This window comes from Aulonocara sp. 'chitande type north' Nkhata Bay, linkage group LG7 (assembly GCF_057382095.1).
Source record: "Aulonocara sp. 'chitande type north' Nkhata Bay isolate Kocher_YH1m ecotype deep benthic linkage group LG7, A_spYH_male_GT1.1, whole genome shotgun sequence".
Lineage (NCBI taxonomy): Eukaryota > Metazoa > Chordata > Actinopteri > Cichliformes > Cichlidae > Aulonocara > Aulonocara sp. 'chitande type north' Nkhata Bay.
In genome coordinates, this window is record NC_141350.1 from 29,369,463 (window position 1) to 29,376,701 (window position 7,239).

Below are 7,239 nucleotides of genomic sequence, written 5' to 3' on the forward strand. Positions count from 1 at the left end.
GATTATACAATAAATATGTAGCTTGCAGAAGAAGAAAATATGTTTTTATAATTGATTTGTTGGGTGTTCGTGAACAGTGATATAATGAAGAATAACAAATGAAAATCATTATTTGTTCAACTGTGGAGCAAAGTGCCTCAGACCAAGATTTATATTGTGCATCTTGTGGTCGTTCGTGCTGTTGCATGGAGATGTTTGTGTTCATTCAGCAGGTTCTCGTGTGTTTGTGAGCCTCCTTCATCCACACTGCATGGACATTCTCCCAATACTCCAGCTGCAGTTGTTAGCTGCTAAGAACTAAGAGCCCCATTTAATGAGGCTGAGGAGCGATCGTGGTAAAGTTTATTTAGGTTTCAGCACTAAAAACCCAACATCAACAGCATTGTGTGCATAAATGAGCTTGTGCGTCAGCTCTGACAGAGTTTTATTACCTCATGACCCGGAGTGCTGGTGATGAATTTTGTTTCATAGTGGTGGTTTTGGTGTTTTGGTGGTGGTGGAGGTGGTTCTGCACGCCTCTGCCTGAAGCAGCAGTTATCCCTGCAGGCTGATGAGCCACACACACAGACCTTGACTGATGTTTGCTCAATTTTTTTCCCCTGAGAAAAACGAGGTGAGCTAAAGTGGTAGATTTTTTGATATGATATTTGTGAGCGTGCTGCTGAGTGGAAAAGCATGGCCTCACACACTCACACACATAAATACAGTGTGTATTCCCACCGTGTGCCAATTTTATGAGCACACTGTGCTACAGTGAGCGCTAACAGAACGGTCGCTGCACACCGGCCTCCCGCGGCATCATCACAGCCTCAGGGAGCTAATGCTGTTCCTATTAGCGTGCTGCGTGATGACACAGGAGGACATCAAGGAGTCTGTTCAAGGTCTGCACACGCTCTGAGAGACCATCAGGGAGGCTCTGAGCTTACATCCTCACTCACATACATGGACCATACACTGTGTGCTTCAGTTTCAGCTGCAGGAAAGAAGGAAGAGAAAACGATCATAATGATCATCTACATGAAGTGAAGGCATTTAGAACACATAGAAACATCAAAGAAACAGAAAAACTGACAAATCTGATGTTAGAGTCAAGTTTAAATGTTTAGAGCCTCAAACATCACAGCTGCTTCATCTTCATCAGCTCTTCTGTTTCATTCATCTTCAGCGTGACTGTCAGGCTTTAAAATAGCATTATTATTATTCATATTCTGATTATTTTAGCAAAATTATAATTTAAATTAATTTAAATGACATTTTTTCTGTTTACAGTTACTTTCCCTTCTTGTTTTAGTTATACTTGTATGTTGATCTGAACTTGTAAATGTGTAAATGAGTACAGGTGGATGGAGCTAAAAGGAAAGGAGGACTCGGGTCAGCATCCTCCTCTGAAACTGATGGATGAGCAGGAGACGCAGGAGGACGTCGGCATTCAGGGACATTTGAAGCAGATTATTTCTTCATAGATGATCTATCCTCCATCCATCGATCGTTCTCTCCCCGCGCTCCACAATCTCCTCTACCTGATGGAGTGAAGAGGAGCCACCTGTGGCCTCCTCCTCCTCCCTCCTCCATCCGTTTATGAGTTTGTCTGATGTGCTGCCCTCCTTCTCTTAACCTCATCCGCTTCCATTTCCTCCTCTATTTACTCTCCATCTCCTCTCATACATCCACAGCAATGGTTTTATTAACATCCGTCCTCTTTCTCATTGCTTGCTGTCCTCCCAGCACTCATTTACCTCCGCTTTCATCTCCTCACCCTTTTCATTTTCATCACAACCAACAGTTTCTCACAGGAAACAGCTGACTCTCTCTCTCTCACACACACACACACACTCAGACACAGACAGACAGATAGACACAGACACACACACAGGCACAGAAGTACACACAGACACACAAACTCACAGATACACCCGCAAGGACACACACACACACACACACACACACACACGGTGTTTGGAACATGAAGCAGGAGCATAAACATGTTTGCTTCAGTGTGATGTCTGATGCTGTGCTGCCCCCTGCAGGATCACTTCTGTAAGTGCGGGTTTCTTTCACACTTACTCTTTTTTTCATTCTTTTATTATTTATAATTTATATAAATCTGATGTTTCTATAGCAGATAAGAGATAACTGAAACTATAATTGTTACATTTTTGTTGTATTAATAGAATCAGTATGTTTTTTCTTCACTCTGTGCCATATACCAATGTTTACACTTCCCCAAATCTCTCATTTTTATTTTTTTCTGTAGTAGTTTTCCTCCAATGTCATGACACCAAAAGACCAGTTCATAAAATAAGATGAGCAAATGATCAAATGAAAGGTCAAAATTATGATACAAAACAAAAATTTCAAAATAAAGGATGAAATAATTTGGTGCAAAATTTAGGTTAAAAATAAATTTATGAGATAAAAGTGAGAACTGGAAAATAGCAACTTTGAGAGAAAAGCTAAAATTTCAAAATGGAATTACAAAATTATTGGGTGAAAAGTCTGAAATAATAAAATGATAAGAGATCAAATTTAAGAAATGAAAGTAAGAATTACAGAATCAATTGGCAGAATTGTGGGCAAAAACTCAAAACAAGGTCATTAGTTTTTTTTACAAATGCTAGGACACGTTTCTCAATACTTAGGTCACTTTTGCAAAACTCCTCACACGTTGAGCACAACAGAAGTCTATGTGGGCTAAACTGAGGATCAGTTATCATTGTTTTGGCACAAAATGCATTCAATGACTACATCTCTCAAATTTCATGAATTATCTTCTCACTCAGACACAACAACTGCCAAAAATCTTTGTACGTACAGGACATTTTGCATGTACTTACATACTGTTTTCAAAACTGTTAAACTTATGGTCAAAACAATAACACAATGCAAAACTGAATAAGACAGCAAAATTCAACAGCAATTTTTTATTGAAACATATTTTACAGTTTCACTCGATTGGTTTGGCTCATTTCTTGAAACCGAGATGACATTCTCAAAACCATAAGGTCATTTGGCCAAACAGTCTTACAGTCCTGCCCAACATTATAGCTCACTAGCAAAATCAAATATCTTTCCCCAAACTCTTCATCCATGCTTCAAAAGCAGATTCCTTTCCCATATAAAAGGTCAGTACAGTCAAAATAGCACAGATCCTTCTCAATTGCCTTGGCACATGTGCATTCATTTAGTGCTTTTGTCAAAATAACCTGGATGGTTTAGCACAACACCATGGGTCCCCTGCAAAAGCTCATCTCTCCCAAAAGAGTTTATCCATGTGTCAAAACTAAATATTCTTCTCATATAAATAGTCAATGCCCCCAAAATGCATTATACCTTTGGCATTGTTTAAGCACTGCAAGTCAAAATGCTTAGAAGTTTTGTCACTGAGGCACAGGTCTAGCAACAGAATACCACTATGAATAAAACTAAAGGATTTTACAGTAAAATCAGCCTCCAATAAACCAATCATACTCAAGGAAACTGTAAACATTTTTATTCGTACAAAGAAATGTTAACATTAGAGAACATACTGTGAAAAGAAAACATATACAGGATTCTGTAAATGTGAACAGTTATAAACAAACAAAAAACCAAAACAAACTCTAGCCTACCATACTGTAAATAAATTTTCAGAACTATAGTACAGTAATATTTTCAGTGGTCGCCATTGTCACCCTCTCTTTCCTGGCCACCATCCTCATCCCCCTGGCCATCGACGCGCTGCTCTCTGTCAGGCCATAAATTCTCATCCACATCGCAACGGATATTTTCTCTTGCGATGCAGCGAGGGAAGAAACGGCGTGAATGTCTCACCATCCCCTACATTGATCCGCTGTGATGTCCTCACATGCAGCATCCATTGCATGCAGCAGGGCCCTCTGGTCTTGAGCCTGATGCTCATACACCCTCCACCTCCAAGCTGAAAAAAACTCCTCAATTGGATTTAGGAAAGGAGAGTAAGGTGGAAGAAACTCCATTAGCATCCGGGGATGGGTGGTGAACCAGGTTCTGATGCGTGGGCCGCGGTGGAAGTTCACATTATCCCACACAATGACATAATGTGGTAGCTGAGGTCCTTCTTCACCTCTCTCATTTTCTGGGATCAGATCAGCATAAAGGTGGTCCAAAAAATTGAGGAGCTTTTGTGTATTGTAGGGCCCTAAACTGGGAATGTGTGTGGCCACACCTCTTTCTGATATAGCGGCACACATTGTTATATTTGCTCCTCGCTGGCCTGGGACATCCACAGTGGCTTGGTGGCCAATGATGTTACGGCCACGCCTTCGACCTTTGGCCAGGTTGAAGCCAGCTTCATCAATGAACACCAGGATGTGAGGGTTTCGTTGCCTTCTAATGTCATTATTCTCTACAATAGAATAGAAATAAATCTAATCAGTCAAGTAGAAACAGATACTGCAGGGAGGATCTAAAGTACTGTAAAAACAGGGAGTGGAAAACTGAAGACAATTTCTAGGCAAAATGCTCTAGTCACACAAAGCTGGATTCTGAAGGTAAAAAGGATAACGCAAAACAAAAAAACAGTGGTAACCATGTCTTACTGTAATAGTGTTACAATGATAGACAACCAGTAGTTGACTTACATGCACATACTGGTACTCTGTCACAGTTTCTCTCAAATGGTACCCTGTAAATCTGTTTCATGGTCATCTGATGTTTCTTCAATACCCGGTCTATTGTGGAGATGCTGATAGAGTTTATATTTTGGAACATTACATTGTCTAGCAGGATTGCATTACGAATCTGTCTCAGTGTGATGGCATTATTTGCAATTACCATGTTGCATATTTCTTGTTCTTGTTGTTCATTTAGAAGTTTTCTTCTGCCACCCACTTGAGGCTGTCGTCCAAACCTAGACATACAAGTCAAAGGTCAACACTGTAAATTTGTTACAAAATGAGTTACCAATGTAATTGTACTGCTGTTTTATGGTACTAAAAGTGTGATGCACTGCACAGTGACTGGAATACTATTCACAGTATTTTCTCCATTTTTTTTTCTTTGTCATTTTTATAGTATCATATAACATCACATGAAGATATTACAGTACTCTAGGCCTACACACACACCAACACTGAATAGTTCAATAGCATAGTTCTGTACCTGTTTGCCCTGCGAAAGGTTTGGATGATGGAGGAGACTGTAGACCGAGGCACATTAGGCTGCACTCGGCGACCTGCCTCTGCCATTGTGAGGCGATGGTTTATAACGTGGTCAATAAGGGTGGCCCAGATTTCATCTGGGACATCATGGTGCCTCCGTGCTCCTCGGCCTCTTCCCCCTATTCCTCCACGCATTCTCACTCCTCCTCTTCCTCGAGCAGGAAGTTGCTGTTGTACTTGGCGAGGTGCTTCCATGTTCACACTGCAAATGAAACTGGCCCCGGGCCAAGCTCTGTCTATATACTTTTGGCAGCAGTCATAATCACAACACCTGTCAGGTATCTAAACAACCTGTTTGATTGGTCATCTGAGATGTGGGAAACTGCTCCTTCGTTAGTTCTAATTTCACCTGATTGATTGTCAAGTACTGTCATAACTTTATCAAATGTTCCAAGATATTCTTTCATGGTATTATATCTTTGACTACTTTTGACAGTTGAACAGACAATTGTGCATATGATGACTTACACAATGAAACCATGCTGATATGTTTTGGAGTGAGAAACCATTTCACTGAAAAATCAACTAATCAGTTTAGATCGCCAAGATCTATTTATTTGGAAAATGTGCTAAATGTGGGCTCATTGTGCTAACTGTAGCTACTTGTACATAATCATTTGAAAAGAAGCACAGAGTCACTTGAGACATGTACTAAAGCATTTGCAATTTGATAAAACCAATGAGAAATGACATTCTGTTGTGAACAATTGCAAGGTGGTTTGGAGATTTGTCCATGTTATTTTGAGAATGTCATCTCGGTTTCAAGAAATGAGCCAAACCAATCGAAAAAAACTGTAAATCCAAAAATGCAGTTTAACCAGCCACAGCTGATTCTCATTGTAGATGAACATCTACACATGTGTTACTCCTTCAATTTCATTAGAAAAGGAGACAACTGCTGAATAGGTTTGTTTTGTGATGTAAACATGGACCCAGCCAGAAATGGAGAAGTGGCTGAAAGAGGAAGAAGAGTGGCTGGGAGGGGGCGAGGAATACGTATGCGTGGTGGAAGAAGAATAAGAGGAAGATCAAGAGCTGTAGTCTCAGATGAGATCAGAGCTACTGTAATTGATCATGTAGTAAATCATGGTCACTCAATGAGAGACGCTGGTCAGAGAGTGCAGCCAAATCTGCAGCGCTCTACAGTGACATCTATTGTTAGTTTTCCAGCAAACCAACAGGTAACTTGTAGTCTGCAAGGGCATTTGCACATTTCAAAAGTAAATAAGCTTTTGTGTAATTGTTGTTGCATTTCTGCTTAGGACTCAACGGTTACCTCACACAGGAGGGAGAGGACGGATGTTCACTGATGTGCAGGAAACTGCCATTGTTGATATGGTCATCAGAAACAATGGGATAAAACTCACTGAAATTAGACACAGAGTCTTGGCAGACAACGTCACTTTCGCAAATATTCACAGTGTAAGCATAACAACAATTTCTAGAGTCCTGAAAAAACATCAGGTCAGGATGAAACAGTTGTACACTGTGCCTTTTGAGAGGAACTCTGAACATGTCAAGCAACTCACTGTGAACTGCAGGAATGTCTTAAAGACAAAGACCTGGATGGCCGCTAACTTTCTGCTTCTTAATTCAGATAAAACTGAGGTTATTGTACTCGGCCCTGAAAATCTTAGAAATATGGCATCTAACCAGATTCTTACTTTGGATGGCATTACCTTGGCCTCCAGTAACGCTGTGAGGAACCTTGGAGTCATTTTTGACCAGGATATGTCCTTCAACGCACATATTAAACAAATATGTAAGACTGCTTTCTTCCATTTGCGTAACATCTCTAAAATTAGAAATATCCTGTCTCAGAGTGACGCTGAAAAACTAGTTCATGCATTTATTACTTCCAGGCTGGACTACTGTAATTCATTATTATCAGGATGTCCTAAAAACTCGCTGAAAAGCCTTCAGTTACAGTTTTTTACAGACGCTAGGACACATTTCTCAATACTTAGGTCACGTTTGCAAAACTCCTCACACAGTGAGCACAACAGAAGTCTATGTGGGCTAAACTGAGGACCAGTTATCATTGTTTTGGCACAAAATGCAT